A 14410-nucleotide genomic window follows, 5' to 3' on the forward strand; every position below is an offset into this window, starting at 1 on the left:
AAGACAAGTGAAGTGGGGGAGGGCAGGAAGTGGCTTCCCCTGCCTTTGTCTTGTCCTCAAAAGGATTGTCAGTTTTCAACCTGGAAAGAATATACATGAAAATACCCATCTAGTGAGAGAACAAATAGCTCCCACCCCACCTTTTCCTTTTCTTCTCCTTTGTCTGTCCTCTTATATCAACCTCTCTGCTTTAGGGAGAAGGTAAAGCAGATGAAAAGACCAGGAAAAGAATGACAAGGACAGGCACATCTATATTAACTTTCTATGGATCCATTAATTTATATGTTTGTTTCCCAGAATGTAGTATGACAATCCTAGGCTTGCCTTGCATTTCAAAAGCCAAAGCCCTGGAACTGGCGATGGTGGGGCTGCTATTAATTTGAATGTTGCTATGAATGTTGCCAGGCCTTTGAAGATCTGTCCTGGAAATCACAGTGGCTGCTCAGCAACAAAAGCAAGTTCTTCATAAAACTACCGTTAACCATACTCATTCATTTGAGCAGGGAGTGGCAGAACTTATCTAGGTATGACATGATAAGAAACTGTAGCATTGGCATCTTTTGGAAAGGTTTTTTTTTTCCCTTAGCAAACTGGCTTAAAGACACCGGCTGCTTGTGGAGACATGACCAGATGAAACAAACACATATGAAAATATAAATTAATGTCGGAAAGCTCAAGTGCTCCATTCCTACTGGCTGCCCTACCTTCGCTCCAGATTGCATCTGGTTTCAATCTGAGAGCAAGAGATAATTAGGCTGACGCTACACCAAAGCTTGGGAACATGCATCCACATGTCTGTTGTGGCACAGCAGATGCCATGAGGATGTCCCAATTCCAAATATTTGTGCATAAGCATGTGTGTGTGTGTGTGTGAACACAGAAATGTGTGTAAGACATTCTTCATCCATTGAAGGCAACAGAGGCCAATGAATAAAATGTTGACCTGAGATCTTGAGAGATGTTGCTTAGCTTGTATCTTTTCACCTTTTTTTTAGATTTCTTGTTATAACATAAAAGGAATCATTTTTACCAATACAGTATAGTCAAATCTCTGCAACTTTCTGCAATTGATTGACTTCTTTGAGTTTGGATGTCTTTAATGACTCAAATCTGTGATACTATAAGATCTGCTGAGTCCACTGATAAAGGTAAAGGTAAAGGTATCCCCTGTACAAGCACCGAGTCATGTCTGACCCTTGGGGTGATGCCCTCTAGCGTTTTTATGGCAGACTCAATACGGGGTGGTTTGCCAGTGCCTTCCCCAGTCATTACTGTTTACCCCCCAGCAAGCAAGCTGGGTACTCATTTTACCGACCTCGGAAGGATGGAAGGCTGAGTCAACCTTGAGCCGGCTGCTGGGATTGAACTCCCAGCCTCATGGGCAAAGCTTTCAGACGGCTGCCTTACCACTCTACGCCACAAGAGGCTCTGAGTCCACTGATACAACTGTTCAAATTTATAATTAGAGGCTGTGGGTCTGTCAGCTTCTTAGAGTAGTTTCGAAAATAAAATAGAGGCAGAGACTGTTCTTTGGAGGAAGAACAGAATTCAAATGTGACAGAGGGCTATACTGGTCCTGAGTCATCAACTATGGAAATGAGTGGCTACTTGAATCTTGTTAAATTTTCAGACTAGACCTAATTGTATACTTGTGAATGTACCAGCTTCAGTCTTTATAAAGTGTACCCATCATTAATCTGCCATCGTCCATCTATGCTGACTGCCACTTAGCTCTTTGTAATATGATAAACATATACTTCACCTAATGAATTCTGTGAATCCTGAAAACTATTTCTAGTAGCTGTAATCCTAGAGGAAAGTAATATGTAGGTTTAATGTTTACAATATATTAATAATATCCATGGTAAGCACATAAATATCAGTCTCACTGCAGTAATGCCATCCAATACATTCATTAGTGAAATCCAGACAAAAACAGTAATCATGATAGTTGATCCTGTGATTTAGGTGTATATATCATCAGCTATAGTGACATGTCACTCATACCGATTCTGCAAATGAAGAAGACCCCTGCCACCCACCCACCTCATGGTGGAACTGTTCTGCCCTGGCTGCCTCTGTGAGGAGGTAGTAATCTGGTCTACCGCCCAAAAACATCCCCCATGGGGATGCAGGAAGCGATGGAGAATCAGTATGACAATTATTCTTCCATTAGCATGGATGGGGGAACCACAAAACTCTACTTATGTACTTTTGAAATGAAATCAACCTTTTGTGATTCTGCTTCAGTGAGGAAGGTGCCATTGGACTCTGTGTTGTTTTGCTACAATAGACTGATTTTTTTAAATCGCTTAACATGTTACTCTTATTGCTGAAATTTTCACCAGTAAACTTCAGAAGCAACTGAACAGCTGGAGGGAAATAATCCAAGGAGAAAATGTGCCATCATGCTTTCCCTGGCTCTCAATAACATAACTTTGGAAAGTAAAGGAAATTTCACACTGATACCCTTTCTATCTGAGTCCAGCTGCTGCTTATACATAAAATATAAAGAGCTCCTGGCTGTATTCCATCCTTTAGTTGGAACTGAGGCACTCCTAGGGGGCAAAAGCTAAATTGAGCAGGTATCAACATTCAACAGGCAAAAGTAATTGAACATTTTACCATAAGAACAAAAAATGCCTAGGTGGCACTATGTAAGCAACACTTGCACTTCCATTTTCAGAAAGGAGACAGAAATCCTACCACGTATGTTCTGGCTGTTGAACTTGAACTAAAAGATGTCAAATTGTCATAAGAGTGATAAGGTATCATATCCTTCCAGGTATTGCTTCGGGGGGGGGGGTCTTCTGCCTTCAGGCATATGTGGCTGAGCAATCCATGGCAAACACACGCTCAGCATGTCTGAGATGCTCCAGCATTGGTACAGTATGGTGTATTTTTGAAGTGGGAAGTCCAAAGGTTATGAGGGGCTAGTTGAAGGAGTCTCCAGTCAGCAAATGAGTTTTAAAAAACAGTAACACTGCCTGCTGGCAAAAATCCTCCAGATTATACCAGGAAATAAACCAAATATCTTGATATATCTGAAGAAGTGAGCTCTCAGTCACATAACTGTAAGCCATTAAATTTGATAGCTTTGTAACATAACCTGAATATTTTATTAACATTACAATGTAAGATCACTCCCAACAAAGAAGCCATGTATGTGATTATGCTGAGGAATATGGTACATGTGTTAAAACAGATATACTGACAAACATATATTTGGCCATAAAGAGTCAGGCTGCTGATAAGTCAGTCACTGCAGGCATGTTTGCAGCCCTGCTCATGTTGTACAGGATCAAATGCAAGGATTTCTATGGAGATTTTTTGACCAACAGTAGTAACGAGATAATCAAGAGTTCTCCAAGGTTTCCCAGCTGTGTGCATTTTTGGATCATCATAACAACTACCCTGTGTGCTCTTGTCCCACAGTCCACTGGGAGGTTCTGGGAAACCACATATGAGCCTGAAAATGGCACTGCATGAAAGAAAGATCTCTTGGTTAGATTGTAGACACAAACACAGCTCAATTGTCAACCTTTGAGGGCAGAGGAAGCAACTTTCTTTTGTTAACTTTATTTTGGGTCCACTTCTCAAATATGCAAGCATCAGTCATATTGCTAAATGGCTTCTGCAGAAATGCCAAAGCAAGGGCACTATTTGTCATGGTTGAAGTGAGAATACATACAAGAGACAGACAGACAGTGATTGCTTGTACATTCCAGAGGGAGTGTGGATCCTCCCTCCCACAGCAAAATCTGGCACTTCTGCACTACAGTTTTCAGATTCTTTCTCAAGCTCCAGAGTCCTGCTGTTAAATGAAGTTTGAGTGTTATTGTTAATACACTCCCTGAAACGTTATGTCACAGGGCAGGGTGTTGCAGAACAAAAGGCACACCTATGTGGGTTTATGTCCTTGAAACCAGTCCTGTAGGAGCTCTTGGAAGGAACTTCAATGTCCTCAATGTGGTTAACTAGCATGGGAAAAGAAGGCAAAAAGAAAGCTCTGCTCAGGTCTTGGCACACATGGAGACCCAGCGTGAATCACTGCTACACTTCAATCGAAATTAAAATGTGGGAAAGGCAAAGAACACAGAGAGAAAATCTTTAGCTTTTGTTAACTCAGCATTTATTCAGTTCACTGAAACCATGTCTGTGTATCCTTATTAGGATAATACCAGTTAAAGAAAATCTTGCAACTGTTGGACCAACCTGGCAAAGTAAGGATCTCATGAGTTTGACAACAGATGTCATCATCAGACCTGTCCTCTTGTCCCTTCTTGGGACTCAAAGGGATGCTGCAATCAGCTCCTTCATATTTCCACACATCTTCTGCCTTGTCCCCTAATATTTATGTCAGCAAATTGCCAAGAGTATTCCAATATTGCCTTCCCTCTTTCCAGATCAGCAGGGTCTAAACATGGTTTTTACAAACTCCAGCCCCCCAAAATAGGCTCTGAGCTGAACTCAAGTTAAATTCACTCCCAAAGCAATTATACGTGCTCCGGATAAAGAAGACTCCTGCTATTGCCTTCAGAATGATTGAGGCTGTAATCTCTTGAAAGACTCTCATTCAAACAGCCTATCAAGATCTGTGAGCAACTCCTGAGAGTAAGAGGTGGGGTGGGTGGGAGTGAGGTTGTGCAAGAGGAGGAGGAGGATGCATTGCAGAAGGCTTTAGCTGCCAAACACCAAGTTGATGGCCAGGCTCCAATTCTCAGCATCAGGCAGACTTTGGGGTTCATTGATATGGGCCTAATTTGCATTGATATAGGTCAATTTAATTTAGTGAGGCTGCGATTTACTGTCGGGCTCCTTTTACCTGTTGTGTACTAATCCAAAAAGGTAATTAAAAACAAGTGTTCCTTTGAGTAGTAAAAAGTGGGTTACAAAAAACCATTTCTAAAACTGGGTGATAGGCTGGGTTCATGGCATTGAAAATTTTATACTTCCGTTGATATCACACAGATTAATACCAGCACTCTGGTAATATGTGAATGTATCAAAAGATAATTGTTCAGAAGTGCCGTATTTTAAACCATAATTAATTGTTTCTTGTGTCCAATATTTGAAGGATTTATGAGAATGGGTGGAGCATCAATTCAGTTTGGCGTTTAAATGGAATTTTTTTTAAATGCATGCCAAAGCCACAAATGTCTTAAAAACCCAAGAGTCCCTTTGACATTTTTAGTGGAACCCTTTCAGTATCAGTCTCGAATCATTCTGTGGGCAGGGATCAGTGCTTTGCTTCTGAGAGTTCTCTGCCTCTGTCAAGAGCCCTCCGGCTAATAAAGCCATAACATCAGCTCATTACATCAGGCCTGGAAGAAAATCTTACTTTTCCCATGAGCAGAACTGGCTTTTCAATGGACAATCTAACTCACTCCAGGGTACTGCCAACTGAACCCTCCTTCCCTGATCTAAAACATTCATGATGTCACTAGCTAATTAGTTTTGTCTCTGTAGCTTCTTGGGAAGCCAAGAAAGTCTCTGTTGAGGATCACACCAGAACAAGCAGTGACCGTGCCTGCCATACAAAACTAGTTTTCACGAGATTGCTCAAAGACCTGTTGCGGGCAGACTGCCTTGTTCGCTGCTTTGCTGAGAACTTAGTCATCCGTTTCTGCTGTGGTCGCTTTAATGGGTTTGCCCTTTTGAAGTGCTTTGAAGATGAAAAGTGCTAGGTGAGGGAGAATGATGATTGCCTCATAAGCATATCTGTAATCTCTGGCAGAAGTGCTTTTAAACAAAGCAAATTAAATCCAACCTCCAGATCATAGAGCAGATTTCCCTTGTATGGGCACCAGATTCCTCCACTCATCATATCTAGTACCAGTCACTCCCAAAGACACATGAGGGGGGAGGGAACAGATGATTGCAGATGGCAGCTCTTACCCTGTGGGTTCGAGGGAGCCAGCCAATGTAACTGTGGTGGCCATGATCCATTGGCTGCATAAATCATGTGCAGATAAGTGAACATTCCACCAGGAAAAGCAGTGTGACTTTTGCCAGGCAAACCATTCATGACATGAGCACCAGACATTTGTGTGCCAGCCACCTAATTCACATTTTCCTCAAGGAAATAGTGACCATCATGCAGAGAATGAAGAAAAAATCCAGTTTGTTGTATCATGAATCTACTCATAGCATGCCCATCGAAGGCTTGGAAGGGAGGGAAGGGAGGACTCAACTTCTTGTGGACAGGAGAAATTGTTCTGTACGATAGGCGCATTTATGCTGCAAAAGGATAACTGAAGGAAACATCTTCGATTGTGTGTTTTCAACACAGCAGGCACATTGATCTTCTATATATATAAACACGAACTAGATCAAAGTACAATGCAACACACTCTTTAATCTTTTCTAGTCCTGTCCACAAGGTGCTGTGTCCCAATTCAAGCATGCAGTGTCAATGCTTTAAATCAGGGGTAGCCCACCTGTGTCCATCTGCTGGTAGGGGCTCATGGGAATTGTAGTCAATGGACATCTGGAGGGCCACAGTTTGACTACCCCTGCTTTAAATGATGAAATTAAACTTCAGGGCAACTTTGTGCTTCGGTTGGAAGCTGCTGCAAAAAGAGAGTTCTCTTCCTTTTCTAGTGCCTTTCTTGCTGTTGAGGCTGTGCATTTATCAGTGGCACGTATTGGACAGTGCCCTGTCATATCTATGATGAAAAGAAACATAACCATCCACCCCCTGCCTGCACACAGATACACACACACACACACAAATGAGCAAGATGGTTGTAATTGTGAAGGAAATTATCTCTCGCCATTTCAGAACATTGTCAAGGTTCCCCATGATGTTCTGATGGATAAGTTGAAGGACTGCAATCTGGATTTTCAGATCGTTAGGTGGATAGGGAATTGGTTAGAGAACCGCACTCAAAGAGTTGTTGTCAATGGTGTTTCATCAGACTGGAGAGAGGTGAGTAGCGGGGTACCTCAGGGTTCGGTGCTCGGCCCGGTACTTTTTAACATATTTATTAATGATCTAGATGAGGGGGTGGAGGGACTACTCATCAAGTTTGCAGATGACACCAAATTGGGAGGACTGGCAAATACTCCGGAAGATAGAGACAGAGTTCAACGAGATCTGAACACAATGGAAAAATGGGCAAATGAGAACAAGATGCAATTTAATAAAGATAAGTGTAAAGTTCTGCATCTGGGTCAGAAAAATGAAAAGCATGCCTACTGGATGGGGGATACGCTTCTAGGTAGCACTGTGTGTGAACGAGACCTTGGGGTACTTGTGGATTGTAAACTAAACATGAGCAGGCAGTGTGATGCAGCGGTAAAAAAGGCAAATGCCATTTTGGGCTGTATCAACAGAGGCATCACATCAAAATCACAAGATGTCATAGTCCCATTGTATACAGCACTGGTCAGACCACACCTGGAGTACTGTGTGCAGTTCTGGAGGCCTCACTTCAAGAAGGACATCGATAAAATTGAAAGGGTACAGAGGAGAGCGACGAAGATGATCTGGGGCCAAGGGACCAAGCCCTATGAAGATAGGTTGAGGGACTTGGGAATGTTCAGCCTGGAGAAAAGGAGGTTGAGAGGGGACATGATAGCCCTCTTTAAGTATTTGAAAGGTTGTCACTTGGAGGAGGGCAGGATGCTGTTTCTGCTGGCTGCAGAGGAAAGGACACGCAGTAATGGGTTTAAACTTCAAGTACAACGATATAGGCTAGATATCAGGAAAAAGTTTTTCTCAGTCAGAGTCGTTCAGCAGTGGAATAGGCTGCCTAAGGAGGTGGTGAGCGCCCCCTCACTGGAAGTCTTCAAGCAAAGGTTGGATACACACTTTTCTTGGATGCTTTAGGATGCTTAGGGCTAATCCTGCGTTGAGCAGGGGGTTGGACTAGATGGCCTGTATGGGCCCTTCCAACTCTATGATTCTATGATTCTATGATTCTATGATTCTATGATTGTCTTCTTTTCAAAACAGAAGCAAATAACCTGCTTTGTTCCCTCAACAGGGTACAAAGCTGCCATTTGGTTAAGATCTTGAGCTACTTCAGTGGTGTTGTAGCCTCAGCTGTGCTGTTCCTTCCTGTGTCAGATGAGAAGCCTAGGACCATCCAGGAGAAGCCCTAGTTACAGCTCCTCTCCCCAGGACTGTGAACCCAGTTATCCAAGGACTGGCACTGTTTGGGGGAGAAGCCGCAGCCCAGTTTGCTCTTGCTTCCTCCTGGCCTTCAGGTGTTACTTCAGTATTGGGATGAAGAGGTGTAACTGCCCCGCCCAGACCATAGAAGTAAGTAAGAACTCAGCCTCAGGGGCAAACAGACTCTTCCCTTGCAGCAAGGATAAACATCCCCTTTAATCTCACAGAGTTCTTTCCTCCATTTCATTTGAATTGTGGCTATACTGTTTGCAGCAGAACTCGGGGCTTGTACATCCAAGGGAAAACTGCTGCCCATGATAACTGATAACTGAATGAACTCTCTCCAGCATCCTGTTCTGCCTTTTATGTTTTGCCCTATTTGAACATTGGTCTTCTCTTGCCAGTCTACTCGGCTGATGGTGGTGCCCTATACCTGTACAAGGAGCCTTCTTCTAGTGTTGTGTTAGAAGAAAGATCCTTGCACCAGAGGAAAGCACCACCACCCCAAAAATCTCCAGGTATTCCCCACCAAGGAGTTGACAACTCTATTTATGAAGACTGCACACTGTATATTACATCTGTCTCCATGTTGGGTACATGGTAATTTCCTTTTCTTTACAATGTGCCTTTCATAATGTGTTCACATGTTCCATGCAGCCACGATGTGTGTGTGCATGTAACTGAGCAGCAGGATTTGAGTAGATTATGTTGTGGGCCCAGATTTATGTACAGTTTCCTGAGAGTTTGAAAGTGGGAGATTCCATAAGACTTTGATCGGGGAATTTCAGCTGACTGAGATTTGGCTTGTAAGGGTTACTATAATTTCAGAGAATGATAGTAGCAAACGCTGAAGTCATAGGAAGAGTTTGCAGTGGGCTGGTGCTGCCCACCTATTCCCAGGCTTCTCTACAAGGCTGTGTCTGGAGTTCACACCACACCTTCCTCAGCAACAAAGGAGTAATGCAGACTAATCTCCTAATATCTCTGTCATCAGCAGCAGAGCCTCACGGGAAGGTCGATGTGACTCAGAAGCAGCCAAGAGAAACATGAAAAAAGAAAACATGTTATTTGTTCTGTGCAGCTTAGGAGCAGCCAAAACTTGCTTCTTTGTCCTTATAACAGAGAAACACTTGCCGTGAAACATGTTACATTTTGCTTTTCTGAGTTTTTGACTGATAAAGTGGAATTGGGCTAAATGATCTTCACAGGACAAATATTGGTGGTCAAAACTCCCAGTGCTGCTGAGCTGAAGATGTGACCCCTGTAAGGGCAACGAAGTGGGAATCAGATGCCATGCTTGCTCTGCAGGAATCTTCTGGGATTTCCTGGAATTTCAACTCTTCACAGCCATCCCCATGGTTTATGCCAAACAAAACTCACACACCCAGGCTCTTCAAGTTCAGGCCTGACCTGAGAGGATTTAAAGACCCAACAACTCTCATGAATTGTAGCAGGAGACATAAGTCCTTGATACCTATCAAAACTCACAGCGCTGTACCATTACCTAGTTTAGAATGATTTCACCGAGGATATTTCAAATGTGTGCTGAGTGTCTCTTCTAGAGTTTGCATGTGGCAGGCTAATTCCACACATGTTGGATAATGTACTTTCAGTGTGCCTTGACTGCTGGATTTTACTGTGTGAAACAGGTGCCTTCTTTGCTCAGGTTGTTTTCATCACATTCACAGTGTGTTTCCCTGGGGTTTTACAGCCCTTATGCCTTCCAAGCACATTATCCATGTAAAAAAACAGGGTGATTTTTCTTCTGCAGCCATTCAGCCCCCAGGGCACTTTGAGATCAGTTATCCTGTGACTTAAGAGTAGTTTGGGCCAGTTTCTTTCCCACATACTTTGCAAGCCGGAACCTCTGCCCTGTTCTGCCCCTAGAAGGGTAGAACTCCAACCCCATCAAGCATCCCCATCACATCCTGCAGCCTTCTTTGTAATGCCATCCAGTCAAACTCCCCCAGAACAATCCACAGTCAGAGTGCCCTGTGCTGCACCCCCAAGGTCAAAGAAGGGTTCCTCCATCCTCACTGGCTTTCTGCCCTGCTCAAAGGTGCCTCTGTCCTGACCTCCCTCTTTTCTCTGCCAGCCTGGGCACACTCCTCTGATGGCTAGGCCAGGGAGCAGGCACGAAGGACAAGCTGGCAGGAGGCTTGCAGCTCCAGGCTCCGCTGATGAACTGAGTACCTCTCCAGATCCCCTTGCCTGCTTGCAGAAGGAAGGTTTAGAGCAGGGGTAGTCAAACTGCGGCCCTCCAGATGTCCATGGACTACAATTCCCATGAGCCCCTGCCAGTGATCGCTGGCAGGGACTCATGGGAATTGTAGTCATGGACATCTGCAGGGCCGCAGTTTGACTACCCCTGGTTTAGAGAGTCCATTTCCATTCCTCTGTTAACACATCTTTACAAGCAAATTTATATTAGGGTAGCCCCACTGGCTTGCATTAATCTTGGATCAGTCACAGGATGCTCTCAAACAGCAACTTTGAAGCAGAAAAGACAATTTATGTGCCCAGTCACTTGCCCCACTGACGTTTTTAAAACTGGAAACATTAAAAGAATTTTTAGAAGAAGAGTTTTCCCCACTGAGGATAAAAGTGTGAAGGGTCTAGAGACAACCTGGTGGACCTTACATGAGAGTACAAAGCAAAAGGAGGACATGACCCCACCTTTCTCAGGCTCACCCACTTTTGTTTGCTGGTTACTCTTTCTTTTGTTGTTGTTATGTGCGAAGTCGTGTCCGACCCATCGCAACCCCATGGACAATGATCCTCCAGGCCTTGCTGTCCTCTACCATTCCCCGGAGTCCATTTAAGTTTGCACCTACTGCTTCAGTGACTCCATCCATCCACCTCATTCTCTGTCGTCCCCTTCTTCTTTTGCCCTCGATCTCTCCCAGCATTAGGCTCTTCTCCAGGGAGTCCTTCTTCTCATGAGGTGGCCAAAATATTTGAGTTTCATCTTCAGGATCTGGCCTTCTAAAGAGCAGTCAGGGCTGATCTCCTCTAGGACTGACTGGTTTGTTCGCCTTGCAGTCCAAGGGACTCGCAAGAGTCTTCTCCAGCACCAGAGTTCAAAAGCCTCAATTCTTTGACGCTCGGCCTTCCTTATGGTCCAACTTTCGCAGCCATACATTGCAACTGGGAAGACCATAGCTTTGACTAAACGCACTTTTGTTGGCAGGGTGATGTCTATACAGCCTTGCCGAACTCCTTTCTCAATTTTGAACCAGTCAGTGATTCCATGTTCAGTTCTCACTGTTGCTTCTTGACCTGCATATAAATTTCTCAAGAGACAAATAAGATGTTCTGGTATTCCCATCTCTTTAAGAACTTGCCACAATTTGTTGTGCTCCACACAATCAAAGGCTTTAGCATAGTCAATGAAGCAGAAGTAGACGTTCTTCTGGTACTCTCTAGCTTTCTCCATGATCCAGCGTATGTTGGCAATTTGATCTCTAGTTCCTCTGCCTCTTCGAAATCCTGCCTGTACTTCTGGAAGTTCTCGGTCCACGTATTGCTGGAGCCTAGCTTGTAGGATTTTGAGCATAACTTTGCTAGCATGAGAAATTAGTGCGATGGTGCGGTAGTTTGAACATTCTTTGGCATTGCCCTTCTTTGGGATTGGAATGTAAACTGACCTTTTCCAATCTTGTGGCCATTGTTGAGTTTTCAAAATTTGCTGGCATATTGAGTGTAGCACTTTTACTGCATCGTCCTTTAAGATTTTGAATAGTTCAACTGGAATGCTGTCACTACCACTAGCTTTATTGTTGCTCAGACTTCCTAAGGCCCATTTGACTTCACATTCCAGGATGTCTGGCTCCAGGTCAGTAACTACCCCATTGTGGTCATCAGGGATGTTAAGCTCGCTCTTGTATAGTTCTGTATAATTTTGCCACCTTTGTTTGATCTCTTCTGCTTCTGTGAGGTCCCTACCATTTTGGTCCCTTATCATACCCATCTTTGCATGAAACATTCTCTTCATATCTCCAATTTTCTTGAAAAGATCTCTGGTCCTCCCCATTCTATTGTTTTCTTCTATTTGTTTGCACTGTTCATTTAAGAAGGCATTCTTATCTCTTCTAGCTTTTCTCTGGAATTCTGCATTCAATTGGGTGTATCTTTCTCTTTCTCCCTTGCCTTTCACTTCCCTTCTCTCCTTAGCTATTTGTAAAGCTTCCTCAGACAGCCATTTTGATTTCTTGCATTTCTTTTTCTTTGGGATGGTTTTAGTTGCTACCTCTTGTACAATGTTGCGAACCTCCGTCCATAGTTCTTCAGGCACTCTGTCTATCAGATCTAATTCCTTAAATCTATTTGTCTAAATTTTGCAACAAGAAGCTCATGATCTGAACCACAATCAGCTCCTGGTCTTGTTTTTATTGACTGGATAGAACTTTTCCATCTTTGGCTGCAGAGCACATAGTCAATCTGATTTCTGTGTTGACCGTCTGGTGATGTCCATGTGTAGAGTCGTCTCTTGGGTTGCTGGAAAAGAGTGTTTGCTATGACCATTGTATTCTCTTGACAAAATTCTACCAGCCTGTGCCCTGCTTCATTTTGTACTCCAAGGCCAAACTTGCCTGTTATCCCGGTTATCTTTTGGCTTCCTACTTTAGCATTCCAATCCCCCATGATGATAAGCACATCATTTTTGGGCGTTGCTTCTAGAAGGTGTTGTAGGGCTTCATAGAACTGATCAACTTCATCAACTTCATCAACATCAACAGGTACTCTTTCTACCTGTTGCATAAATTGGACTCCTCAGTAAACAACCAGGGTAGTGGATGCAAACATGGTGCTACCCATGTGTGTGGGTGCACCATGCCACTGGATTCACCATACCAGGAACCTTACTCCACAGGACTCAGATTGGCCTGTCTGCCTTACAGAAGACCCTGGGGGGTCACTCCACCCACTCACAAGGAGTCACAGCAGTGGGGCACAGCCTGGCAGTAAGCTGAGTGATCATGGCAGCAAGTGAAGGATAGAGAGAGTAAGCCTGGCAAGAGGTGGTACACATGACAATGGCTACTCAAGAGTAAACGAACGAGCTGCAGGGAAGAGCTGTCTTAATGTTAACATAAACACATCAATAACATTTTGGACCAATCAGGAACTTTATGCAAAGCGACATAAAATCATTGCCAGCCTGCCCATAACAAACAACCCCCCCCCCAATTTTTCACATTCTTTGATGTGATGCACAATGAAGAGAACAGTTCTGTGCATAGCTGACAGGTAGCAATTGTGCTAAGTTGTTGTATGTCCTCCACTGACAAAATCAGGAGTTAACTATGAGAGCAGAAATGCAGCTTTATACGCATATCAGGGTGATGGGGAGGGTTGTTATCCATTGATGGTCATGCACTGAATACCAATTTTCCTGGATACCTAAGAAAAGATGTATTCTACCTGAATCATGTTTTTAAAATATCTTCTCCCTGCCAAGTTTTCACCCATATTGCTCTTCATATTTGGGAACAGCTCATTTGTGCTTTGACTTCCCTTCCATTATATGGAAATATGCCCTTAACAGGCACAATATGGCTTCCTTATTCACCTCTTCCTTTTTTACTGTGAGGGTGGACAACTGTGACAAGGAAATCTCCATAACTGCCACCACCTCCAGCCCCTGGTAAAATTGAGAAGATTTGTGGGAAGCCTTTTTTCTATTTAGGAGTCTGCTATTTCTTCTTGAAAGGAGACATGCACACACACACTAGTGCTGGTATACTTAACATTACAATCCCAAGCAGAGCTACTCCATCCTACACCCTTCCATTGACTTCCAGGGGCTTAGAAAATCTGTTTAGGATTCACCTGCAAAGAACTCATTTCATTTTTAAGGATGAGGTTTTCTCTGTCAGTTTAACCAGATTCCCCCTCCCCCCAGGAGGAAAATGAAGAAAAGTAGTTCCATCTATTCACCTTTATCAGTTTCACTGGAGACCAGCCTCTGAAGTCCAAACCAAAAGACAGACCAACCAGATGGCATTTCAAATAATAAATGGTTCATAATCAGTTTTCTTTTTGTTGAAAAGTACTACTATGTAGGGGTCAAGCCAAAATGGTATCTAGATAGCTTTTGCCATTTTCAAGGATCAAGCCTTTCCTCAATGACTTTCCCTAAAAAAAAAACTCTGATCCTGCTATGAAATGTCATTTTGGGTATTGTATTCACATTGAAAAATCTAAATCAATGTAGTATTTAGTATAATTTGGCCACTGGCTCCTAAAGTTACCAGGGATTCTGATCCATGTCGTTGCAATCCCAGCCTC

The sequence above is a fragment of the Paroedura picta genome, chromosome 4 (genome assembly GCF_049243985.1).
Source record: "Paroedura picta isolate Pp20150507F chromosome 4, Ppicta_v3.0, whole genome shotgun sequence".
In the NCBI taxonomy this organism is placed as follows: domain Eukaryota; kingdom Metazoa; phylum Chordata; class Lepidosauria; order Squamata; family Gekkonidae; genus Paroedura; species Paroedura picta.